At 46.8% G+C, this 27,866-nt stretch overlaps 1 protein-coding gene across 7 annotated transcripts in view; it reads right to left on the bottom strand.

Moving 5' to 3' along the window:
• The window catches only part of LOC147729139 (mucosa-associated lymphoid tissue lymphoma translocation protein 1-like), a 1,401,591-nt gene that overhangs the window by 325,750 nt on the left and 1,047,975 nt on the right, over positions 1–27,866 (bottom strand). The gene's annotated exons all lie outside the window — the stretch shown is intronic.

Here is a 27,866-nt window from a genome sequence, read left to right as displayed (position 1 = left end):
CGTTGGAAACCCTTCCCCCCTTCCCTGGTCCGACCACTTTCTCATTCCTTTCACCTGGACCCTCCCCAATCACCCCCTTCCTAAACCCCCGACGATTCAACAGTCACGCAACTGGTCCAAAATCCCCCTACCTGAATGGCAGGACAACTTACAGCGCACCAAACCTGTCAACACTTCTAATCCCATCATGGGCAACGAGAATTACAACAGATGGATTACCAGCTCCTTAGACTGAGTACTCCCACTAAAAAGTACCCATCCCAAGCGGGGCAACCCAACAGCCCCATGGAACACGACTGATCTACGGGAGGCTAAAAGCGCCTGCAAACGAATCGAGAGGAAATGGCGTCTCGATTATCTCCCAGTAGACAAAGCGAACTATAGAGCAGCTATCAAAAACTACAAAGCAGATATCAAACTAGCTCAGGCCAAATACTACGAACAAAAGATCGACAAGGCAGCTTCTAAACCCAAGGAGATCTACCGGATAGCTAAATCCCTCCTGCAACTTCCCGAGACCCCAAAGGATCACAACAATACCCAGTCCCATTGTGAGGAGATAGCGGAGTTCTTTCACCATAAAATAGAAGTCATCAACTCCTCTTTCTCTCACTCCGCAACCTCGCCCAGCGATACCGCCGACATAGGCCCCACGACAGTCCCACTCAACGCTCTCAATAGCATTCCGTTACTAGACCTAATCAACCTAGAAAAGATTATCGGACAAGTCAACTCCGGATCGCCCACCGATTCAGCCCCCCCAAGGGTTCTCATCCCGATAACCAGTCAGATTTCACCTACCATCCAAGACCTGCTCAACTCCTCCCTCCATACTGGCACTGTCCCGCCTCTATGGAAAAGAGCTATGGTCAAAGCTCTATTAAAGAAACCCAGTCTCGATCAAACCAATCCTTCTAACTACCGACCTATCTCCCTTCTACCCTGGCTCAGCAGACTTCTTGAGAAGCACGTCAATTCTATTCTGACCGACTTCCTGAATCTAACAACATACTGGACCCCACCCAGACGGGTTTTAGGCCTCGTCATGGAACGGAGACGGCCCTGATAGCAGTGAAGGAGGAGGCAAGAAGGATCCTGGACGGTGGCGGGTCTGCGGCCATCGTCCTACTCGAACTAAGTGCCGCCTCCGACACTGTAAATCACGACATTCTACTCCACCGCCTTGGCATGATAGGAATCTCAGGAACAGCACTCACCTGGATGAGATCCTTTCTCACAGACAGATCCTTCCAAGTATTTGAGAAGGATTTCACCTCCTCTAGTAAACCTCTTAATTGCAGTGTGCCTCAGGGCTCCTACCTGAGTCCCACACTTTTTAATGTTTATCTTAGCCCTCTAGCTGATGTCGTCCGCCCCTTCGGTGTGAAAATTGTCACCTATGCGGACGACGCACAGCTAGTGGTAGCGCTGGACCCACCTCTCAATTCCCACCACAGCCTACACAATTGCTTGGAAGCAGTTGCCGCCTGGATGTCAGGCTCCTGTTTAAAACTAAACGGGGAATAAACAGAGGTAATGCTCCTGGAAATAACATCATGAAATTCATTGATCCCATCTGGCCCCTCTGTTTAGGCAGCCCCCCACAACACAAGGAACAAATCAAGAGTCTAGGCATCTGGCAGGACCAAACTCTTACATTCAACCACCAAGCAACCAAGCTTGCCGCCACCTGCTTCGGGCTAATGAGACTACTTCGAAAAATCCTCCCTCTCCTTCCGTTTCACTCAAGACGGATCATGGTACAAGGACTAATTCTATCCCGTCTCGACTGCGGTAACGCCCTATACCTTGGGTCCCCACAGTCCACACTCAACAGACTTCAAATCATCCAAAACTGCGCGGCAAGAATCCTTCTCGACATCCCTCGCCGAGTCTCAGTCAAAGCCAGATTGAAGGATCTCCACTGGCTCCCTGTGAGAGCTAGAATCGAATTCAAGAGCATGTGCATTGCACATCGCTCCTACTGGGGAACTGGCCCTTCTATCAATCACCCCTTGGTGAAAGCCTATCATCCCAATCGCCCCTTCAGATCCGCGACTTCCCGCCTCACCTCAGTACCACGCATCAGAAGAGCCAGATGTGGAGGCCGGTCGCTCTCCTACAATCTGGGCAAGATCTGGAACTCTCTCCCCCTCCCAATCAGATCAGAATCCAATCTACTCACATTCCGAAAGCTTCTTAAAACCTGGCTCTTTAATAAAACGTCTACCTAAATCTTCCCTCAGCTCCACTAAATCCAGCGTATCCGGCTCAACCTACTTTCCTCTGCAGCGCTGGGACGCCCCTGGGTAGCCATCGCGCTATATAAATTCTCTTTCCATTCCATTCCAGGTCCAACTGCAGAGCCCGCCTGTGCCATGTGGCGGAATCCACTAGCAGGATGCAAGAGGCCATGAGGCCCAGAGGCCTCAGAGTGATTCTCACCGATATCCAGGATAGAGGCAGAAACATCGGTATCATAGCGTGAATATCCTGGGAGAATAGGCCCGAAACTGCACCGTGTCCAGAACCGCCCAGATGCAACAGAGCTTCTGAGAAGGAGTCAGTTGTGACTTCGGTATGTTGATAGTGAACCCCAGCGAATGTAGGAGGTTCACCGTAGTCTTGTGACGAGCCTGCCTTCAACAAACCAGTCGTCGATGTTGGGGAAGACTGAAACCCCTGAACTCTGCAGGTGGGCTGCAACCACTGCCATCAACTTGGTGAACGCCCGAGGAGAGGTGGTGAGGCCGAAGGGAAGCACAGTAAACAAAGTGCTTGCGGCCCACCGTAAACGGCAGGTAGCGGCCATGGGTAGACTGGAACTAAGCAAGAGTGAGCATCCTGAACGTTTCCTTTTTGAGGAAGTATTTGAGGGCTCCAAGATCGAGGAAAAGACTAATGCCTCCGTCCTTCTTTTGAACCAAAAAATATCTGGAATAGGAACGACAGCCTATTTCTGGAGCAGGAACCCTATCTATAGCTCTCTTAGCCAAGAGAATTTTGACTTACTTGCAAAGTAAGGCAAGGTGATCCTTAGTCAGCTCGTAAGTTGGAAGAATGGAGGGAAGAGTAGTTTCAAAGGGTAGGGAGTAGCCCCTTGGGACTAATTGCAACACCCACCAGTCCAAGGTGATATGTAACCAGTGGTGGAGGTGATAGTGTATCCTGCCAACCAACTGGACGCCCATGATTTAGGAGGAAAGAACCAGGAAGGTTTGGAGGCAGAGGGGGGAAGGGGTTGCGGCCTGACCTGGCTTTTGGCCTCCCGACTCACAGGGTCAGGGTGAACCACGTCCACGGCCATGCAGAGGTTGCAGAACTTGTACAGTCCTCTAGCTGGGGTAGGCTGGCACGGTTGGAAGCCCCTTCCATAGCTACAAAAGGAGTGAAAGGCAGACGCAGGCCGGGATGACATTGAGAGGTCCAAGGACTTCGCCGTAGCCCCTGACTCCTTATAGCGCTCTAGCGCTGCGTCTGCCCTGTCTCCAAACAGACAAGAGCCATCAAAGGGCAGGTCCATAAGGTTGGCTTGAACATCTCCTGAAAAGCCAGATGTTCTCAGCCAGGCATGGCACTTAACAGCCACTGTTGAAGAAATCGCTCTGCCCAGCAAGTGTGTTGTGTCTAGGCCACAGCGTATGGCAAACTTTGCTGCCTCTCTCTCATCAGTCACAGCCTGGGAAAGGACAGCCTGGGCTTCCTCTGGGACTTACAGCAGCACTTGAGAAACCGTTTTCCATACTGACTAACATGCTAGGTTGGTGGAAGAGAAGATCTTCTAACGAATGCTGTCCTGCGTTTTGGATTCCCTATTCTGGGGTGCAGAAGCGAACGCGCCACGAGAAGTAGAGGCTTGGACCACCCACCTCTCCAGGGTAGGGTGGTTAGAAAGGAAAGCTAGGCTGCCCTGTAGAAGGCGCTGGTGGCGTACAATAGTTTTGTTCACAGGAGCCCCTGTGCTGGACTTGGACCAGGTGCCCAGTAGAACATCTTTCAAGGCCTCTTTTAAATGACAGCAAGGGTTCAAAAGTGGAGACACCAGGCTGCATGACCTCTGTGTAGGAAGCTGCAGGTCCAAGACCTTGGCAGCCATCCACCACCATTGCAAAAGAAGCCCCCTCCTCCGTAGCCAGATTAGGAGGAGACAGCATGGCAGGGTCTGCGGGTGGAGTTCAAGCCACTGGCATCACCCAGGTCCATTTCCTTGTTGTAGAGCAGGATTTCCAAGGGATCCTCCTGCCCCTCCCAATCCTCGTCAAGTCCTAGCCCTTCAGAATAAGAGAAAGGACAAACATGATACCCAACATCTCGGTCGGCGCCAGTCTCAGCGTCAGTGGACGCTTAGCCGGCTCCATGTCATCCGGAATAATGATGGAGGAGGGTCTTGGCGTTGGACACGGCATCGATGAAGGTTGAAGTGGTATCACCGGTCTGGATCCAGGAATGGATCCAAGAGGAGCCCGTGGTGCCGGGGCAGGAGCCAAAGGCGCGGTACCCACAGGGTCTCCTTCCGCTTAGCCTGCTGGGCCCGAAGGCACGCCGACAAGGTCAGGCTGACCAAATATGGCGCACATGGCATCAGAATTACTTTAGATGGAAGGGGTCGCTTCTGGATTCAGAAAAGGAGGTAAGCGCACACACGACCAAGGCAGCCACTTCGCAGAGCAGGGCCTCGTGCGCCGCAACTCCTCCATCTCGTCGGGCAACAGATGGGGTTAAGTCAAAGCATGCTTTGACTTCTTGTGCTTTTTATGGTGCTTCTTAGCTGACCTCGACGACTGTGAGTGGGAGGTAAAAAACTTTGATCTACGTGAGAGGTGCTCGGACTTTCCTCTCGACCGGGAGCAAGATCCCCGGGGAGATCTCAGTGGCACCAGATGCCAGGCCACAAGCAGCTCTAGGTACCGCTACCTCAAAGCTTTCGCTGGCATAGGCCGGCAGTCGGAGCACAACTTCGGGTTGTGGTTGCGCTCCAGGCACCTGAGACACACCAGATGGGGGGTCTGTGACCGACATAGCACAGTGACAGGCGCCGCACGGTTTGAACCAAAACGTCTTCTTACTGAACATCCTATACACCAAAACGTTTGACAAAACATTAAAAAAAAGTCTGTCAAAATTTACGGTGGGTTGCTCTCTGCGGGGGATCTGTGCTGGCTGGAGCGGAAAGAAAAGAACTGACGTCATGGCACCGGGGTGGCACCTTTAAAGATGACGCAGATATCACAATGACAACAAAACTGATGCCTACGACGTCACACAGAGTCAACAGACGCCACCTATCAGCACACAGGGGTACTGCTATCAAAAATCTTCAAGATCCATGCTGATGCCTGGCAGTTCACAGGTAAGGAATCTGCAGTTAGATGTCTCTATCAGATAAAAGACAAACAGTGGAGTGAACCTGCAAAAGTATGGCCTATCCCCCAAAGGTCAAAACAGTGATTAAAATACAGTAAGATTTTGCATAAATGTGATGTCTTCCCCATGTCAATCTCCACGTGCCATTACATTGCAAAACCACAACCTAACTTTTCTAATAATTTACTATACATTAAAGCAAGCATCAAATACAAAAAGGCTTTCATTGTAGGAACCTAAAGAAGTCTATTTTCTTCCCAACTCACTCAAATAGAGGTGTTCAGGTAGGATGAATCTAGTTTAGCTTTTTCTCCTTTACACAGCCACATACTTTTCCAATAATGTCTTGCTATGACTGGATGCACACAGTCTATGTATGGATTTATAGGCTGTTCTTATAAATATGATTTTGTCTTATTTGCTACAGAATGAATTACCTGCTGCACATTTTGCAGAAGTATGAAAAAAGCAGTTCTGGCTCAAACCTGTTACCATCACACTACACGTGTGCATAAGCAATAATTTACAAAAAATTAACCTGTCAACTTCCAGCTGTTCATTGATGTAGTTCAGGCACTCAAAGAGGTGCCTTCACTTCTAGGGTGGGGTAGAGCTAATGTAAAACACATCTGCCTACCAATTTTCTGAAGATGTAGTTCTGGGAAAAGCAAGGCCGTCACGTACTGTGGTATGCTTCATCTTTGGGCTTCCCACTACCGGATCTCGGTATGAGTCTGAGCAGGCTCTACCATCTGTGTGGGAGGGCGTGTTTCTATTGTGTTAAAACAGCCTAGGGCTATCCTCACTGTTATGTTTGTTCAGGGACTTGTTTAAACGTGCCTTTGGCTAGGAGAACATATGTGTGATATTACACAGACGTCGTAGATTTTCTGTATTTCAGCCTTCGTCTTGCTCTGTGGATTAGCAACCTTCAACAGGAGATCTATGGTATTTAGCTATGTTGGTTCTTACTAAAGTTCTACATATTTAGTCCATTACACAGACTCAAAAAGACACATTTATGATACTCTCGCACACACTCTAAAACACAGACAAAACAGAGAATCTTGCCTAGATTGGTATTTTTTCTTTAGCCTTTTTCTAAAGGGCTATTATCTCTCAACCTGGGCATAAAGCAGGGAGTTGCCCTGTAGTGACATATACCTTAAGGGTTCGGTGACACCACCTTTATCACCTTAGTTCCACTGTTCACACAGAATTTGGCTTTAAGCGCATAATATATTGTACAATTTGACTTTTATTGCTGCATAATTTGGCTATATATCTGCTCGCAAATGATATGCTAGTAGTCTTGTCTGAGCTACTAAAATCTATACTCCAAGTGATAAAAGAGCTTTGGTTGTAAGATAAATTCCCAAAAATCTGAGATACTAAACCTGACTTTAACAGGACGCTCACAGGAGCTGGTGGGGTTTGGTCTAGGTATTCTCTTGAGCCAATAATAAAAGTAAATACCTAGGAGTCTATTTCATGAAGGCAATACAGGTGATGAGTAGAACTAGTTTGCCAGCACTGTAGGATAAGCATACGATGAACATGCAGCAGTGGTATTCTGTGCAGATATCTTCGGCCAAATACTTGAGCTCTTTTTAAAATGTTGCTGGTAGCCAAACTGGTGATATCATGCCATAGAAAGCGGGAGAAGTTTAGTCAAAGAACATGGTTAAATGAGTAGATTGGAACTGTTTACAGTCACTATTATATACCCATTTGAGGTGTTGGATTGATTTGGCAACTTCTGTTGGATTTATTAAGTGATGCCCAGAAGTGAATTGACTAAGAATCCCCCATGCACTGGGACTCCACTGGCAGCACAATTGTCAGGGAGTCATTGTTTTTAGTTAAATCTTTCACTGTTTTCCTTTTCCAACCGAGAAGGCACAAAAGGTATGCAAAGACTATGAGTTCTTTTTCAATGGTTTCTTGTTTTTAGATGCCAGGAGTGAGAGGGAATGGCTGGAGGCAGACCAGCATGATGTAACTACACAATTCGGGGAGACCTTTCTTGGACTATTGCCTGTCTTTACCTTCTGCCATAGACTAGCGGGAGCTTCGCCGCAGGAGCGGGAGCTTCGCCGCAGGAGCGGGCGTGTAGCAGGAGGAACCGCCGCCACCCACGCAGCACACAGCACTGGGGGTATAGGACTGCACTTCCCAGGGTGCACTGGGGCCGCGCACTTACCCGACTATAATGTTCCTTTCCTGCCCCACACTCAATACTCTGAGCCTTAGTAGGTGAAGAACATATTTATTTATAATATGCAAAGCTATCATGAGCATAGAGCGCCGAGCGTCTTATCAGGGTGAGCTCCGGTCGCCAACTGCCGAATTCCCGTTTCGCGCCTACAATACAGTCTCTACTGCGCATGCTTGCGCCCTCCGCTCTTGTCTACGGCGTGACGCGTCATCGCGTACACGCTCGTAGACTAGAGCGCACACCACATATCTCCCCCCTTTAACAATAACAAAGATAACAATCCCCGTAACAATTCAAGTGTCCACTCATTCCCAAAGTCTCTATATTTGGAGGGCACCATACTGCAATAACAATACCAGTCTTGTTCTAGTGTCCACTCATTTCAAAGTCTCTATATCTGGAGGGCACATTAACTGCCCTGCCACTGCGGATGTACCTTACCGGCATGTTCTCTTCAGCCTCTCTCTCTCTCCGTGAACTCTCACCGTCTCTCTGCTCTTCTCTCTGTCCTTCGCCGGCCAGTGTACTGTCCCTGTTGGTAGACTCTGTGTGAGGAGTTTCCACCTCCCTGTCATCTCCTTCTCCTTCCCACAGATCATTTGCGTTGTGCACAAATGGAGGCCTTGTTTCTTCGGACCCCTCCTGTATCTCCTCCTCCTCGGACTTGGGCCACGTTACAATCTTGTTGACTCTGGCCATGCGATCTTGGGACCACACTTTGCCGTCGCTGAGGAGAGCCGCCCTGCCTCGTACTTCTTTGACCTGTAAGGGCTGACTATACTTGCTTTCTCCTTTCTTTTGTAGGGTAGGAAGTTTGATCCTGACCCATTCTCCTTCTTCCAGCTCTGTTTCCTTCGTGTTGCGTCGTTTGTCGTAATGTGCAGCATAAATCTTCTGGGCCTTCTCCACGTTGTGCTGAACCACTGCAGGGGACCACTTGCTGGTGATGGTCTTCTCCCTCCACACTACGTTGTCCCGGGTGAACGGGAGTCGGCCTCTCAACACTTGGAAGGGGCTATACCCCACCACCGTGGGGGTGATCCTGTACGCCCATAGCATGCTCATTACTTCAGTCTCCCAGTCCTTTCCTTGCGAGATGGCTGCTTGTATGGAGCCCATGAGCACGCGGTTGAACCGCTCCACTTGGCCGTTACTTGCTGGGTGGTAGATGGCTGTGTGTTTCGATTCAATCCCATTCCTCTTCATGAATCTCGTCCACTTGTCCGAGACGAATTGTGGCCCATTATCGCTAAGTATGGATTTGGGTATTCCTTCTCTTAAGAACAAGGACGTTAAAAACTTCAGCACTGTGTCAGTGTCCATGGATTCTTGTATATCGACTTCGGGCCATTTTGAATACTTGTCTATTACTACTCACAGGAATTTGTTTACTCCTCTGCTATCCAGGACGGGCCCGAGTATGTCCATGGCCACGTTCTCCCAGGGGTTTTGTGGGTTCTCGAACCTTCCCAAAGCTGGTCTGAGAGGCCGTAGTATTTTGTCCGCTCCATTACACTGTTCGCATTCTCTCACTTGCCTTTCAATTTGGGCATCCATGCCTGGCCACCAATACATTTGCTTGACTCGTGCCTTGGTCTTTACGATGCCCAGATGTCCTTCATGTAGTTGTTTCAATAATCGGGGTATCAGGCTTTCTGGTGGTACCACCCTTTCACCTCTGTATAGAAAGACCCCTGAATCACTCAAGGACAGTTCCTCTCTCATCTCATAGAACTTCCGCGCTCCTTCTGTGAGCTTCTTCTTGTCCGGCCATCCAGACGTGAGGTGTCGTTTTATCTCTACTTTCTCCGCATCTTGTTCGTAGGCATCCTCCCACTCTTGACGGCTAAAAGTTACTTCATGGTCTTCCATGCTGGCTACCATCTCCTCTTTATCCGGGGCCGTCTCCGGCGCTTCCTCCATTGCTGAAGCTCGGCTGAGGTAATCTGCTACCCTGTTTTGAGTCCCTGGCAGATATTCCACGTCATATGTGTAGTCCAGTAGTTTTAGTGTCATTTTTGCAATTCTTGGGGTCGCCGTGTCATGGCCCGAAGACGTAAGAACTTTGACAAGGGGTTTGTGATCCGTTTGGAGCTTGAACCTGGTTCCCCAAATGAACTGTCGAAATTTGCCCACGGCCCAAGTGACCGCCAGCATCTCTTTTTCAATGACACTGTACCTTTGTTCCGTCGGAGAGAGAGCGCGTGAAGCGAAACTGATGGTTTCCACGGATCCATCCTCCCTCTCCTGTGCCAACACTGCCCCTAAGCCTTTGTCGCTTGCATCTGTCGTCAAGATGGTGTTGCCTGAGGGTACATATCCTTGCAAGGGAACAGCCTGGCTGATGCAGTTCTTTACCGTGACAAATTCGTTTTGCGCTTCCGTGTCCCATTCAAACTTCGACTTGTCTCTGATGAGTTGTCGCATTCTGTACGTTTTGGTGGCAAAGTGTCTCACGAACTTACTATAGTACTCGGCCATTCCGAGGAATGACCGCACTTCCTCTTTGGTACTTGGGGCTTTGGCATCCTTGATGGCTTTCACATTTTGTTCCTTCGGGGAAATTCCATGTGTACCGATCTCGTGTCCCAAGTACGTGACTGAGGGCATACCAATCTTACATTTGCTCCACTCCGCAGTTAAGCCTTTGTTTTGTAACACTTCGAGAACTCTGGTTAGTTTGCTGTCATGGTCCCTTTTAGTGGAGCCCATTACCAGAATATCATCCTGGAAATACTGCACACCTGAGATGTCCTTAAACAGCCGATGCATCAACTTTTGAAATACCGCCACTGCGGACGCCAGCCCAAAGGGCATCCTGCGGAATTGATAACACCCGAAGGGCGTGATGAAAGAGGTGTACTTCCTACTCGTTGGATGCAGCTCAATCTGGTGGTACGCCGACGTGAGATCTATGGTGGAGAAGTGGGTAATACCTTTTGTCCTTGCCAGCATCTCCTCAATCCTGGGCAGGGGAAACTTCTCACACCCTAACTCCTATATGGACTGAGATAATAAATGCTTCACTTGCTCAAGGAACTCTCCCTGACTGCCTAAAAACTGGACAGGTAGTTCCCATCATCAAAAAACCGACAGCGGATACAACAGACCCGAAGAATTATCGACCTGTGACCAACATCCCTCTACTTGCCAAGCTTATTGAGAAATGCGTGCAGGGCCAACTGAGTCAGCACATCGCTAAATACTCACTACTAGATGACTGCCAATCTGGCTTCAGAACTGGACATAGTACTGAAACGGCGATCCTGCATATTGTTGACGATGCCTTACAAGCCCTAGACCAAAATCATGCGTGCCTATTGATCCTACTAGACTTGTCATCAGCATTTGACACTGTAAATCACGAAATATTGCTGACCAGGCTACGAGACAGGATGGGTTTATCTGGAAACGTATTGAAATGGTTTAACTCCTTCCTTCAGAACAGGACACAACTATTCCTGGTCAACCAAGTAAGCTCATCCCCGTGCCCTAACACATTAGGAGTCCCACAAGGCTCGACGTTATCCCCAGATCTATTCAACTTGTATGTAGAACCCCTCACGGAGATTCTTGGAAAATCACAGATCTCCTATCACATGTACGCAGACGACACGCAAATATATATGAAGATCACCTGTCGGGATGACATTGTCCTAATGAATGAAACACTAAAGGGAGCACTACAATGGCTAACAGCCAATCATCTAAAACTTAATGCCGACAAAACAGAATTCCTATTAATATCACCTGCAAAGAGTCAACCAGAGGTAAAAGAATGGACTAAACTGGTGACTGCTCTAAACTGTACCCCGACCCTAATCAATTCAGCTAAATCACTAGGAATTACGTTAGATAAGAACCTCGACATGAAAGACCACATCAACACAATGGCCAAGAGCGCCCGTTTCCACCTGAATTATCTAAGAAAATTGAAACCCTTTATCTCAGAAGCAGATCTAAAACTGGCTATCCAATCACTAGTGATCTCGAGAATTGAATACGGATGCACCACATTAGCTGGCCTACCGAAGACATCCACTGCACCACTAAAAGCCTGCCTCAACGCTGCGGCAAGACTCATCACGGGAACGAGAAAATTCGATCACATATCTCCCCACTTAAAGGCACTAAACTGGCTATCTTACGAAGCGAGAATTAAAATGAAGATGGCATGTATTACCCACAAAGCGGTTCACCTCAACACGCCAATATATCTAGCCAAGAAAATTAAGCTATCAGGAGGTAACAGACCAACTAGAAGCGCGAGGGAGCTGCTACTACGACCGGCCTTCTTCCACAAGAAAAAGACCTATGACCGTGCATTCTCCGGAGCCGCCCCCAGAGTCTGGAATTCCCTCCCCCCTAACATCAGGATGATTCAAAATTTTGTAAAATTCAAACGGGAACTGAAGAACCACTTGATGAGTAAATAACATACATAGAGATCCCCACCGACCAGTAGTATGAACACTCAAGACAAAGAAGGTCGGACTCATCTTGAATAACAGGAAGATCAACTAGACAATGACCGAGTCCCGTTCAAACAGCGGCTATACACTCCAAGACTACCTCAACTATACGTGATCTCTACACTACATTTCACACCTTTAATGATATAATTCCCTACCCTACTTAGCTATCTATTTAATCCTTACCACATGCCAAACCTATTCAACTCTTATTGCTATTTAACCATGGAATTGCACTGATAACACTATGTAACCTACCTCACCGAGCCTGAGGATATGACTATGACTCTAGCCGTATCTTTGCACCTCTTAAGGCTTACGTTACAGACTTTAAGAAGATACTTATCTAAGCACCACTGTTAACATATCGCCTACTACCTCATATATGTTTGTTGTTATAATGGCTATTATAATGTCAATCGGTAATTTTGTAATCTTTTCTATGTTAAGCGCTCTGATACCCACGGGTCTTGTCCGCGCTATATAAAACTCTAAATAAATAAATAAATAAATAAATAAATAAATAACGATGAGGCATTTGTTGAGCTCACGGAGGTCCATGCAGAGACGAACCTTCCCATTGGGTTTCTTGGCCACCACTAAGGGGGACAACCACTCCGAACTGTCCACTGGCTCTATGATGCCTTGTTTCTCTAGTCTCTGCAGTTCCAGTTGCACTGCTTCGCTGATGGAGATGGGGATGTTCCTGACCTTGTGCGTCACGGGTATTGCCCCCTCCTTGAGGACCATTTTGTGGACAAATTTGTCCAGTTTTCCCACTGTACCCTCGAAAACCTTGGGGTAGGCCGATTTCCAATCTTCTTCTTTGGTGAGGGGCCACTCGTCCGTTAAGAGTATCTGTTCTTTCCCTCCAGGGTTGAGTATGATCCCGAGATCCCCTGCGTCTCTCCATCCCAGTACCGAAGGGCCCTTCTCTGCAACGTACAGTGTGCAGGTGGCTGACCTCCCTCTAAATTCGAATGTGAAGTCTCTGCAGCCCACCAAGGGAATGGCGTCCTCTGTGTATGAGATGGGCCTGATGTCCGGTGGAAGTAGGTCCGGCCCTACTACAGGTGCGAAATCCTCCTCCCATATGGATCTTTGTACTATGGTCCAGGGAGAACCAGAGTCGACTGCCACATGCACCTTCACACCCCCTATGAGCATGTCCGTGCGGGGCTTATCCCTGCGTTTTCCCATCATCTCCAATACTTGATTTTCTATACACAGTACCATTTCTCCGTCGTCCTGGTCGTCTTCCTCACTGACTTCCGAAGTCGCCGATCCCACACACTTGACAGTGGTTTTCTTTCCTTTCTTGCGGCATACTTTTTCAAAATGGCCGACCAGGCCGCAGAACGCGCATCTGGCGCGAAACGCCGGACAACGTTTATCCTGGGCTGAGTGCGCTGTGCTGCCACATCTATAACAAGAGAACTTGTTGTCTGTGCTGGGGCGGCCCGTCTGTTTCCCGGTCCATTTGGTCTCCTTCCTCTGTTCTCCGTACGCTCCTTTCTGTTTGTTGGATGTTGAGGCCTCATCTATCTTGTTGATCATCTGCTTCTGCGTGCTTTCCCTCTTGGCCGCATCTGCGCAGCGTTTCGACATCTCTGCCTTTTTCACCATTGCTATGACCTCTTTGAGTGAGGTTTCATTCTGTGCCCATAGTTTGTCCTGGACGGCCCTGTTGGTGGTATGCATGACTATCTGGTCTTTAATGTACTCATCCTGCAGGACCCCATATTGGCACGTGATGGCGAGACGTCGGAGTGCGGCCACATAGTCGTCTATAGACTCGCCAGCCTCTTGCTTCCTTTGTTGGAAATTGTAACGGTCTATGGAAACACACACTGCCGGGCGGTAGTGGTTGTCCAGGTCTTCCAGTGCGTTTTTGAAGACATCCGTCTCTGTTGCATCCCTTTCCTTGGGCACAATGTTAGCAAACACTCTCACCCCCTCCGGGCCTAGATTGTGGAGTAATAATCTCTTTTTCCTTGCCGGGGTGTATTCCTCTCCATTTTCGTCCTCCAGTGCTTCTATGTAGTTTTTAAAGTATTCCCTCCAATCCTCCCATTTTAACTGGGGTTCCCCTGGTCTGGGTAGGAATGGAATGGGGGCCATCAGGGCTGAAGCTTGGTTTGCCATCTTGGCCTCGCCTCTGGGATCTACTGCTTGGGCACTGGGTCGGTCGGGCGCGCTGGATGCACCTGCACTCCCTGCTGTGTCACCTTGACCTCTGGGACTACCTGGAGTATTGTCCCTTATCGCCTGCGTGGGGTTGTCTGTCTGCGCCCCCTCCTCTGGCTGTGGGGTGGTGCCTTTGGTTGCCAGGATGCTGGTTGTAGGCTCTTTTCCCTTGGGCAGCACTGACCTGATTGCTTGTGGCTTGTATACTGGTTCTTGGTGCTGTTGCGCTGCTGCCACGCCCTATGCTCGTGCTGGTTGCTGTTCTGTCCCTCTGGCTGGTGTAGGGCTGTTAGAGGGTGATTGCTCCTTTCCACTGTGCTCGATGGTGTTCGTGGTGCCAGCCTCGTCGCCAATATAATGTTCCTTTCCTGCCCCACACTCAATACTCTGAGCCTTAGTAGGTGAAGAACATATTTATTTATAATATGCAAAGCTATCATGAGCATAGAGCGCCGAGCGTCTTATCAGGGTGAGCTCCGGTCGCCAACTGCCGAATTCCCATTTCGCGCCTACAATACAGTCTCTACTGCGCATGCTTGCGCCCTCCGCTCTTGTCTACGGCGTGACGCGTCATCGCGTACACGCTCGTAGACTAGAGCGCACACCACACCGACGTCACAGAAAAGTGCCTGGAAGTGCTTAAAAGACCAGGGCGCCTCCCGCGGCGCGGGAGACCTTTCTTGGACTATTGCCTGTCCTTACTTTCTGCCAGAAACTAGCGGGTGCTTCGCCACAGGAGCGGGCGTGTAGCAGGGGGAACCGCCGCCGCCCACACAGAACACAGCACCGGGGGTACAGGACTGCACTTCCCAGAGTGCACTGGGGCCGCGTACTTACCCGACGTCACAGATAAGCGCCCGGAGGCGCTTAAAAGACCAGGGCGCCTCCCGCGGCGCGGGCGTGTCCGGGCGAAGCCCGAAGGAGGCCGGGCCGGGCTTATCCCCTAACATCGATCATCGTATCCGGTACCGTACTGTCTCAATCTGTTTCAAACTCATTCTGATAACTTTGGGTGTCTTAGGGGGGTGTTGGCCTGAGGCCACGACCATTGGACATACTGGGCAATTGTTGTTTGGAATACACTTGAAATCATGAGTAAAGGGAAGAAGTGCCACACTGAAGGCAAAAAACTACATGATTTACAAACCGGGGGCCAATCTACACTACTTTCATATTTGGTGGGAGCAATGGGGGTACTGGAAAAACAGATTACCAATGTGGAGGAGACATTAGGGAAGTAGCCAGTAAATTGTAGCATAGAGGCTACAACACACATCACACCCCAGCCCACTCACCCGAGTGATAGTAGCGTTCAGGATAAATCAAAAAATGGATGCATACAACACCTGCCTCTGGAGATTGATGCAAGCACCACTGAGGATGAAGTAGTCACAACCCCCGAACAAACGTACCAAGAATCCATTAAATACGGAGGGGGGCCATAACAATCAGATCACTAACACTAGTATCATCTACATAAGCCCCCACAAGATGCTTTCCAACAATAAAAGGCCCAAAGTAAAAGAAAATGTTGCACATATGGCCCTTCGTAGGAACAACAAAGGCTCCGCCAAAACCAGACAAGTTACACAAATAGAGCGAGGCACCTTAGCGATTGCAAATTTCACGAAGGAAATAAGCTGCTTACGCGACACACTTGTCGATGCACTTCAAGCACTGACTAATAGAGTAACTAGTTTCGAGAAAACGGTCAATGCAAGTAAACATACAACACACACAGACAAAGCCAAGCAGGCCCAGGTAGGCATACATAGGACTAACACACCCGATCTACATCCGAGTACCAAGCCACTCATGGGAAATTGCATAAGCCTGTAAAAGATCTGAAAGAGAATGGAGAAAAAATTTCGATCATACCACTAAAATCAAATATAAATCTACTCTCCTTACTTACAAAAAAGCCATCAAAATAGCTCAAATCAACTACTTCGAAGACAAAATTAAAGCCTCTCACAACTTAGCCCGGGAAACTTATCAAATAGCAAAGAAATTACTCAAAACACCAGACCCTCCCCCTCTAGTGGAACCCTCAGTCACCCGCTGCAATGAACTTGCAGAATTTTTTAACTCAAAAATCACGAAAATCATCAATTCACTCCCCCCTACCTCCCTCAATGCCCTTAGTGCCCCCTCTGACGTCAACTCACCCAATAATCAGTTGTCAGCATTCACACCGCTCACTACTGACATTACTCTCCGTATACTCAGTTCTATTAAAAGTGGCAGCCCCTCCGACCCTGCCCCATTGAATATCCTGAAATTAGTCGGACCTACTATTCTACCTAAGTTGACAAAACTCATTAATGACTCAATCTCCCTAGGTATTGTCCCTCCCAGTTGGAAAAAAGCAATGGTGAGAGCATTGCTCAAAAAACCCCACCTCGATCCACTAGAACTGGGTAACTACAGGCCAATCTCCTTACTCCCAGGTGTCAGCAAAATAGCTGAGAAACATGTGAACCTAAATCTCTCTCAATACCTCGAGTCCAATAAATTATTGGAAGCCTCCCAAACAGGATTCAGGCCAGGCCAGAGCACCGAGACGGCTATATTGGCGGTAGTCGAAGAGGCAAGGAAGATCATAGACTCAGGGGGATCAGTGGCAGTGATCCTCCTGGACCTTAGCGCCGCATTCGACACCGTCAATCACTCAATCCTTATCCAAAGACTCAAATATCTCGGAGTCACAGGAATGGCTCTGGCCTGGTTAGAATCCTTCCTCAAAAACCGACTCTTTCAGGTGACAGAGGGCACCTTCACGTCCAGACCTACAGCCATCAGCTGCGGGGTCCCATAGGGCTCGTCTCTGAGCCCAACCCTTTTTAACGTTTATATGTCCCCCCTCGAGAAGGTCGTCGCCCCATATGGCATCAAACTCCTGACATATGCCGACGACACTCAACTTGTGGTCTCTCTGAACCAGCAAGATCTCTCCATTCCCAACCTGCACACCTGCTTGACCGAAATAACAAAATGGATGAGCAGCTCCCACCTTAAGCTGAATAACGAAAAAACAGAGATTATGTTTTTAGGTAACAAATCTCTATACAGCTCCATCTCCATATGGCCGTCATCCATGGGCCCTCCCCCTGCATCCAAACCAGAAATTAAGAGCCTGGGCATCTGGTTAGATGAAGAACTTAACTTCTCAGCCCAAGCACGGAAAACTGCTGGAACCTGCCATGGTCTATTAAGATCAGCAAGGAAAATTCTCCCCTTGCTCCCTACTCAATCCCGCAAACTTCTTATCCACGGCCTTGTACTCTCCCGTTTGGACTATGGCAATGCCCTATACCTAGGGGCCCCCAAAAAAGTTCTAGCTAAACTCCAAACGGCCCAGAATGCGGCAGCCCGCATTCTCACAGGTACCCATCGCCGCTGCTCTGCCAAACCATCTTTGCAGGCCCTCCATTGGCTCCCCATCCAAGAGAGAATTCAATTCAAGGCTCTCTGTACAACCCACAAGATTATGCACGGAAAGGCCCCTCCCATACTTCAAAATCTTATTTCACCCCATACCACCTCTAGAACTCTCCGCTCCTCCAACTGTAATCTAGCCTCAATCCCCAGGATCAGAAAGGCCCGCTCAGGCGGCCGACTGTTCTCCCTCAACGCTGCCAAACTCTGGAACTCGCTCCCCCCTAACCTTAGAGCCCAACCTAACCTCCTCATATTCCGTAGAGCACTCAAAACATGGCTGTTCCCATAAAAAACATCTCTCACTTGGTTCTCGTCTGTTAGCGCTGGGACGCCTATGGGCAGCCATGCGCTCTACAAATCTGTAAAATAAATAATAAATAAACTTTTACCTGATCCTGTACTAACACATCCTACTTCAAAGGGTAATAGAGACATATCCCCACCACACATTGACCCAATAACTTGCCCCAGTATGGGATTGGCCCAGCACAAGCCTGTTAGAGGTGTACCTGGTCCAGACGGTCAAACCAACCAGAATGCCATTAACATAAGGGACCGTTTAGACTTACCTTCTGCAGCTACCCCATATGTGATGGTCCTGGCCAACGTGCCCACTTTGGCCCAGGGAAAGCATGAAAGCTGGCAAGAACTCAGAAATAAATCCCTATTTTGGCTGGATGAACAAATAGGGAACAAGCAGCGAATTGTTTAGCTACTTTAAAATGGCAAGAAGGGTGGCGTGGGTGGGAAGGCAAAACAAGATTTCCCCCGGCGATTGTATTGCCTTGACTTTTAGTAACCCCAGACTAGTTCATGAAATCTTACTTCGTACTAGATACTCTCCCTTATACCATAACTCCATAAGCATTAACCCGTTGGGGGCCTTCTACCCTCCATATCAACCGACAGGTATAATTCCTACACACCATCTAGGCAGAACACCCCAGGCTACTTGTACACTAAGGTGGAGTATCACTTTACACAATCCTTACGAGGCCTTGTCGGGCATGGACGATCAGGATTGACACGGGAAGACCAGAAAGAGGGTACAACCCATATGTGGTGGTCCTGGCCAACGTGGCCTCTTTGGCCCAGGGAAAGCATGAAAGCTGGCAAGAACTCAGAAATAAATCCCTATTTTGGCTGGGAGAACAAATAGGGAACAAGCAGCGAATTGTTTAGCTACTTTAAAATGGCAAGAAGGGTGGTGTGGGTGGGAAGGCAAAACAAGATCTCTCCCGGCGATTGTATTGCCCTGACTTTTAGTAACCCCAGACTACTTCATGAAATCTTACTTCGTACTAGATACTCTCCCTTATACCATAACTCCATAAGCATTAACCCGTTGGGGGCCTTCTACCCTCCCTATCAACAGACAGGTATAATTCCTACACACCATCTAGGCAGAACACCCCAAGCTACTTGTACACTAAGGTGGAGTATCACTTTACACAATCCTTACGAGGCCTTGTCGGGCATGGACGATCAGGATTGACACGGCAAGACCAGAAAGAGCTGAGAGAAGCTGCTCAGTTCGCCCCTGACAAAATCATACAAGCAACAGGGAAAGGGCTCCGCCAGCATTCTGCAAATGAAATATGGTGGTTAATGCCTTACCTGAAACTATTGAGTTCACTGATTCAATCATACCGCCCCTAGATAAAACACTCATAACCAAGGACATAAGTCATGTTACAGAACCCTTACTGAACATAAGTTCTTTGTCAGCTGTGAGCACCATAGACGGTCCAAGAGCAGTGGTTGACAACAGTGCTTCCACCATAGAGATACAACCTACCAACAACATCTTATGCTGGAATGTTGCGGGTCTGTCTGAAAAAATTACCAACCCTCTTTGGTTGGAAATTGTAACCAAGCATAGTATTATCTGCATACAGGAAACGTGGACTATAGATGAGTTACACATTTTTGGATACCGTAACTGCCATACCCCAGCTACTCCCAGCTTACACGGCAGACACAAGGGGGGGGTTATGCACATACATCTCGTCTACAGGGGGATCCAAAGTAGTTAAGTTCTTATCAACAGAGTTCTATCAAATCATAGTAACCCCTTGAGGATCTAAAAAATATGACACTGGTCAATTTTTACTATAATATCCCAATACAATTAATGGAAACTGTTGTAAATAACCTAATATCCAATTTATTAAAAATAGAGGAGCAGATGGACAGAGATATGGCCCTGCTATGGGTAGGGGATTTTAACTGCACCCTATGCCCCCGGGGCGCCGCGGGTATTTGCGGCCTGGGCGATAATAAGGAAGATGCTCCTACTCATTTTAATCACTCCAAGTTGGGGGACCTTCTGAATAACGTGACTTCTTATTTCACCTTTTCACATGTCAATGAATTATGTTCTCCCACTAAACCCTTCCGGCCCACTTTTAACGGGAGAGGATGTAATTCAACCATTGATTTTACCCTTCTATCCTCAAGATATTCAGGGTCAGTACTCTACACCATTCTCAGTGATCACTATCCAATTTCGATCACTATAAAACCTAAGGGCACCGCGCGAAACCTATTGAGTAATCCCTTATATAATCCATCATTAAGGCTAGCCAGAACCAATGGGTACTGCATTAAATGGGACAAGGTGGAGCCTGTGGCCTTCCTTCAAAGCTTAGTCAAAAACACTTACGAGGATATTCAAATCTGCCTCTCTAATAAGGATGAGCCTGACACAGTTATTGATTCCTTCATTAAAATTTTAATGGAATCAAAAAGACTCCTAACTAGGGTATCTTGCCATGGCCCGAAAAATAGCCAAGGATGTTTTGACGAGAGCTGTACCAAGGCACTCACCATCTTAAAGAAAGCCTTACATGCCACCCCGAGATCCCGTGAAAAAATTCAGAGAGCCAGACAGTCCTATCGTGCAAATCATAACCAGTAGGAAAAAACAACTAAAAAAAGACACATGGCTGGCACTCCATGAAGCATCCCAGAGGAAGGCAGTAAATGCCCCTTTTTTTTTGCAAAGTAAGCAGGCGGCCCAAATAGACCTTGCAATTTCGGGCGAAATCTGGGTTACACATTTTAAAGGCTTATACGATAAAGTAGATGCCGTGGAATCTAGATCTTCACAAGGAAATGTCCTCGGAGCATCTGTGGGGCCTAATTTACCTAGTGCTTTCCCTTTAAACATCACGTTCGAATGCGAGGCAGTCATCAGGGCACTGAAAGAAAGTCCCTCAGGGAAGGCACCCGGCCCGGACTGTGTCCCCATAGACGTATAAAAATCTGAGATTGATCTATGGGCCCCCTTGTTCATCAACATGCTTAACTCCTCAAATATCTCTGGATTCATTCCAACCTGACCAGAGGCTATTGTGGTACCGATTTTTAAGAAAGGGGACAGGAATGATCCCGCCTGTTATCGCCTGATCTCGCTACTCGATGCCTTGATGAAAGTTGCTGGGAGGATCATTCTAAATAGGATCCAGTATTGGACTGAGGAGCATGACGTTATTTCAAACCTACAATATGGTTTCCGAGCAGGTAAAGGCACCATAGAACAAGGCCTTAACTTGGCATTAATAATAGCAAAATACACCCAGGCCAAAAAAGGAAATCTTTTTGTCACTTTTGTGGACCTAAGTTCTGCATTCGATTGTGTGGACCATGAGATGCTCTGGGTGTTACTCTCCGAGATTGGCTTAGACAAGCAAATCCTCCTGTTTATCAAAGAACTTTACAGGGGGGCTGGCGCCCGAGTCCGATATGGGAGGAGGGGTGAGTGCTCCGAGAAGTTCGAGATACGCAGAGGGGTAAGACAGGGGTGCATCTTAGCACCCCTGCTCATTACCCTATACATCAACGCCGTTGGTCAACATCTTAGTGAATCATACCATGAGTATCCAACTATAAACGGGTCCCCAATACCTATACTTTTGTATGCGGACGACGCCGCAATAATGTCCCGGACAAGGGTAGGACTGCAAAGGGCAGTAGGGAAATTTACTGATTTTATGAAAAATAGAGGTCTACGAGTAAATGTTTCCAAAACTTATACTATGTCCTGCGGAACCAGAACCAGAACCAGAACCAGAAGGACATCAGGCCCAATCTTCCTGGATGGGAGAAAAGTGTAGAGTACAGATAGGTTCTCCTACCTTGGCATTAATTTTGTTAGAAGGGGAACATGGCAGGCAGCTGCAACAGCAAGGCATCTAGCATTTTCCAGGGCCACGGGCGCATTGACTAACTTTGCCAAAAAATTGGGAGGGAGACCGGTCGAAGTACTCTTACAGATTTACAAATCTAAATGCTTATCTACCGGCACCTATGGAGCTGGCCTTTGGGGGATTGAGAACGCAGAATACATCCAACGCTGTGAGAACTATTTCACTTGTTACTTACTAGCAGCCCCCAAGGGCACAGCTACATACGTTGTTCATAATGAATTAGGCCTCCCATACATCTCGGACATCATTAAATCTTCGCCCATACTATTGTGGCACAATGTTTGGGTAAAACCTGAGACAATCCTAAATAGAGATGTCATTAAAGATTGTCTTAGCTTAGACGGTGCTGATAACATTAAATGGTTTAAGTACGTAAGAGATACGCTTAAAGATATCGGGCACCCAGAATATTTTCTAAACCCCGCAAGCATGGAGGCTGTGTCCAGAACTACTCTGAAAAAGATGATCCTTGAGCACTTAGACAGAAAAAGATGGCTCTTAGAAAAGGGTAAATGCACAGTCATAGAGAATCAATTAACCACCATTGAGGGCGGGGCCCAGCAGTACTTACTTTTAGAACCACCCCCCTTTATACTTGTGCTCCTGACACATTTTTGGCACGGACACTTTTTACAGATTAATCACCTTCCCGCAATGCAATGACTGGACAGGGGAAAGATTAATCTGCCCGTGTGACAACACCTCATACCAGTCCAACATTCATTGCATACTATTCTGCAGGTTTTAGTTGCTTCCGAGGGAAAGATTCCTGAAACTCTATTAAAGGCTTGGGGCTTACGAACCTGCAGAGTGGCCTTTAACAAATTGAAAACACTAGAAAACGTATAGGTCATCAAAGTCGTATCTTCCTACTTGAAACTTGATGTTAGGCTCAGGAACCTGATGTAAGAAATGTGGTATCTGTATACATCTGTCTCAGATTAATTCTGGAAAAATCTGTATATAGACCATCAAGAAAGTGCTTCCATTGTCTTTTAATATAAATGTATAAAGGTCTATTCTTTTTAACTTTTAATATATAAATTTGTATTGAGTGGCGTGCCTTGATACATTTTCAGCCTTTTATGAACCACACTACATCATGCCATTTTGTTAATGCACTCTACCTTATATGTTTCGATCTTTTTTATCATGCCTTTTCAAATGAATGCTTTTATGATTTTGTACCACAAGTCGAATAAAGCTAAATTGATTGATTGATAAAAAATTTAAAAAACTACACCATTCAAGATCTTAGGATGGCTGAATCTGTATGCCCCCTTTCTGTTTGCTAAAACTCAATAAAATGTAGATAGATAAAAATACTGAATTGTGAAGCCCCTTATGATATATAAGTGCACTTAAGACATATGATATGCAAAAACTAAGTAAGGAGCGTGAATTAAACACAAAATGTATTTTTACACCACTAGTTCTTAAACTTTGATTAAATTCATCCAAAAATATATAAAAGCCAACATTTAAATTTTAATGGGAAGGTTGGAGCTTTTCTAAAAGATTTCATTTTTGAAAAAATAAGTGATATGCTAAACTTTATTACTTGTAAATCGTGCTCTTTTTTTGGTAGTGTTTTCCAGTGCCTCAATTGAGGTCACCTACTGTACATAAAAGATTGTTTTCTGCACTTGAGCCGCTTCTAGGAATCAAGCTAAGCATACCAATTTCCGTTTTACCTTCAATTTCAAATGTCCTCATTCCTAATAAATTTCCCCCTGAATAGTCACAAAGAAGGACCCCAGGCTACACCAAGCTTCTTCAATCAGTAGCTCGGGAGTTAATGGTAGCTCTCCAGTTACCTGTAAGTAGCTCTCCTGTGTGCAGCACAGGTTACTAAATTATAAGATTTTTCTTGGCTGAATAAATATATGAATACCAAAATTGCTTTTTGACGGAGGGACGAAGCGGTACTGTTGCCTGATTGCTGCACTTTAACCCACTGCTCGCGGCCCCCGCTTCGCGGGAGCCGCTCAAGGTCAACAACCAAAAGGACTATTTGCCAACCCGAGGAGCCGAGTGGAGTCTTCCCACCCCTGCGGGACTGCGAGGACCAGCGTGCAGCGCCTGTAGACTCACCGCAGCTAGTCCTCTTCCCGCCCCCCTCCTGCCTGGATTTAATACACGGAGGGCCGAGTGCTCTCTCATATTGCTTATTGACGGAGGGACGAAGCGGTACTGTTGCCTGATTGCTGCACTTTAACCCACTGCTCGCGGGCCCCCGCTTCGCGGGAGCCGCTCGAGGTCAACAACCAAAAGGACTATTTGCCAACCCGAGGAGCTGAGTGGAGTCTTCCCACCCCTGCGGGACTGCGAGGACCAGCGGGCGCTGCGCCTGTAGACTCGCCGCAGCTGGTCCTCTTCCCGCCCCACCTCCCGCTATATATTTGACAAAGTCTGACACCCACGCGGGAAGCGCGTGGGTCAAAGCCCCGGCAAAGGGCGGGCCCTCAGAAGCCGAGGAAGGCTGTGCTGTGCCCACCTCTCTTAAAAAGTTTTTTATTTGTTATAAAGTTTACTTGTTGGCCTGTGACTGTTCTATCGTGCATTACTGTTTTTAGTGATACCCTTGCGCCCTCCTTAGTCTCATTTGAAATGACAGCCAAAAAGCTTAGGTCTGGAAGAATATTGGTTGGGAGGTCGTGTTCCAAAACAAAATCGAATCCCCTTCGGAACAAGGATAATCATGTTGTACAACTTAAGGGTACCTGTCAGTTATTCAATTTCTGGGAACGGGGGAAAAATAGAGCATCAAATGTTGAACCTACCTATGATGACTCGGTAAAAGCTCCCATTTCTCTGATGGGATTGAGTACTGAGGGTTCGGTGCATGAGAATAATATAGAAAAGGGGGCCACTTCTCCAACCACAGTAAGAGAAGGCTTGGTTTCCCTGAACAATCGTGTGTCTCCCATCACACATAATTTAAAGGAACAAAATAATCGTTTTCCTCTTCCACTTCAATCCCCCCCGGAAGCTATTTTACAAATGGAGGGGGTGTTAGATCATGTTTCACTCCCTAAACTAGTGAGCCTCCATCTGAAAAACATGAAGCAAGCCTTTCACCACCTAGAGAAGGGTATAATAATGACCTAGCTTTTTCTGATTTGGATTTGGATCTTTGTAGAAGATATATCGAGGTTGACACTGATAAGGTAAGGGATCCACAAAAAACTCCTATAACACCAGTTCCACCTGTTCTCCATCTCTATAGCAGTACTCCCTCGAATATCTTCCAGTTAAATATCTCAACGAGCTCTAACCTTAATATAACAGGTATTGACGCTAAGGTTCCTCCCAGGTTGGATAAACCAGTCTCCGACTGCCTATCCTCTCTTGAACACTTGCTATCTTCCATACTAGTATTATTAGAGAAATTTGTTGGGGGCTCTGACTGTGTATTGGAAACAGTAACCCAAATACTGAAGGTTTTATTACACAATAAGTTTGAGAAGAAACCTAGTTCAATTTTAGATGCTGTGGGAGAAGACCCTGTAGAGCAGAAAATCGTTGGGCCAGATAATGGGTCTCCTACCATTTTTCATCTATCTAATGATAGGGAACAATTAGACCTCCCCTTGAAAACCCCATCTCAAATTGTGTAGTTAATATAGTTCCAGTAGTAGAGGTTTTACACGAAATGGGGTCAAAGGATGATGGATGATATAGAACTACCTTTGATAGTAGAGTATCAGTATGAAATGGATCCTAAGGTAGATAAAGAACTATTTCCAATCTTTAATAAACAGCTTAGTGCGGGTGACAAGGAGGTTCAGGAACAAGAAGGCGATAGAAAAAAGGAGAATTCAGGGAAAGTTAAAAAGAATGGGACAAAAAAGAGAAGATTAATTAGAAGAATTGAAAAAAATAGACGGAGAAAAATCCTCTGGAGAGCAAATTTGGAAATGATCTCTAATCAAGAATTACATCAGGCCTCCCTGTCGGTATTAAAGGATGCAAGTGAGGACGGAAAAATAGCTGTGGATACTTCTACTTCCGCAGCACAGAGTTTACAGAGTTCTGATTCTCTACCTTTTATTCCCAGCTCTTCTGGTGGGCCCCCCATGGTTAATGGGGATTTGTTAATCTCAATTCCCCAAAAAAATGAGATCATTTCTATTGGCCTGTATCCTCAGCTCTTCCTTTGGCCAGTCCCTACTCCGCTAAAAGGGAAGGAGTAGTGGCTTGTCAAAAACCTCCTGAAATCCCCATGGAGGAGAGCATTGATACCCTTATTCTTTATTTCTTCCCCCTTTTGATGCTGATTGCACTCTAAATAGATCATTGCTTCTTAAATATTTCCAGGAATCTGTAAAGTTGAAATTGCTACAAACTGCAGATATAGACTTAGTACGGATTCTGAAGACAGAGGGTAGAAACTTAACGAGGGTAAAATTCTACTCCAAATTAGTGGTAAATCTAATTTTACAACGTTCTGAGGATTTGCAGAGTAGAGGGATTGATGTTATGCCTGTTCGGGGAAATTTCCACTCTGTCAGACATCCTAAGTCTTCAAGGCCTTTAGGGTCTACTTTATCCTTCTTGCAGGTAGCACCTGGAAATGTAGAACACTCCAGTGGATTCGATGATTTGAAAATTCGCTTATCTAAAGATCATCGTTCTGTATCTTACCCTAATCCTCCTATACCCCTCCCTCAGGATAAGGTTGTAGATGAAACCCTCAGCGGGAATTGGTTACCTGGTGTTCTCTCGAAGAAATTGACTATTAAGTACCCGCCTAATCCTCATCTTTAGCCATGATATATTGTTACTATCTTGGAATTGTGCTGGGTTAAAGAATTGTCCCGAAAAAATTCAATTCCTCATGTCCTTAAAAGCCAGTGTGATCTGTCTCCAGGAGACTTGGTGTTCGGAGAAACTTCAAATAGGAAGGGACTATTTTGTTCTAGAAGGTTACGCTGTCCCCTCCAGGAGAGGCCACGCTAGGGGGGGGAATTGCCTGTCTGTTATCCAATCGGATAAAATGGAATTTCTCCCACTATTTGGATTCTTGGTACCTTTTGCAGGCTGTAACGCTGTTTGGCCAGGACAATGTCGTGGTGTCTAAACCCCTAGTGCTGATTAACGCTTATATTCCCCCTGAAGTTAGTTTTAACGAAACTTTAAAAAAGGTTTTCGTCTATATTCAGAGTCTTTTTTTTTTTTAAACACCTTTATTAACATAATCCAAATCATACACAGCTTCCCGCCTACAACCCTCACGGGCCGGCGATACGACAATGATGAGTTCGGTCTATAACCAGGTAATTCGATATACACAGCCTGATGCCGTCAACCCGGGGGTACAGCGGCGTAACATCACCTCACAGTAAACAAGTAAGTAGTGAATCGTCGCTGATGTCCTGGCTGCGTGCCCGTGGGCGTCCCCAGTTGTCTTCTATATTCAGAGTCTTAGGCAGAAATCTCCTTCCCCTAATATAATTTTGTAGGGGATTTGAATTGCAAAATCTCTAACTTAAGCATGAGTCTGTTTCGCGATAAATATAAAGAAGAATCATTACAGATCCCCCAAGCTCTCCTTCTCGAGAAGATTAAAACAAACAAGCGAGGGAAGTTACTTCTTAAAGAACTGTCCGTTATGGATTGGATTATAGCGAACGGTAGGCTCCCTTCTGATTCCCCTGCAAATTTTACTCACAAATCTTATCAGGGAGATTCTATATTAGATTATGTGATAGTTGAGAATTCCACCTTTGCCCTACTAAAGGATCTTAGGGTTATCGAAACGGTTTTTAGCGACCATAAACTACTTTCTTCCTCTATGAATATAAATCTTCCTAAATCCGACCAATGGTCACTTAATGGCGACCTGGTAAGTTTTGGAGCGAAATCAGGAAGATGTTATTGGAACACAAAAGCAGAACAAGATCTGGAGCGTGTTCTTGATGCTGCAATTGACGATCTTGCTATGTGGCATGGTTTTGAAATTGTGTGCTT

The sequence above is a fragment of the Lissotriton vulgaris genome, chromosome 2_2, assembly GCF_964263255.1.
Source record: "Lissotriton vulgaris chromosome 2_2, aLisVul1.2, whole genome shotgun sequence".
Lineage (NCBI taxonomy): Eukaryota > Metazoa > Chordata > Amphibia > Caudata > Salamandridae > Lissotriton > Lissotriton vulgaris.
This window is presented reverse-complemented; position numbering and strand designations above follow the sequence as displayed.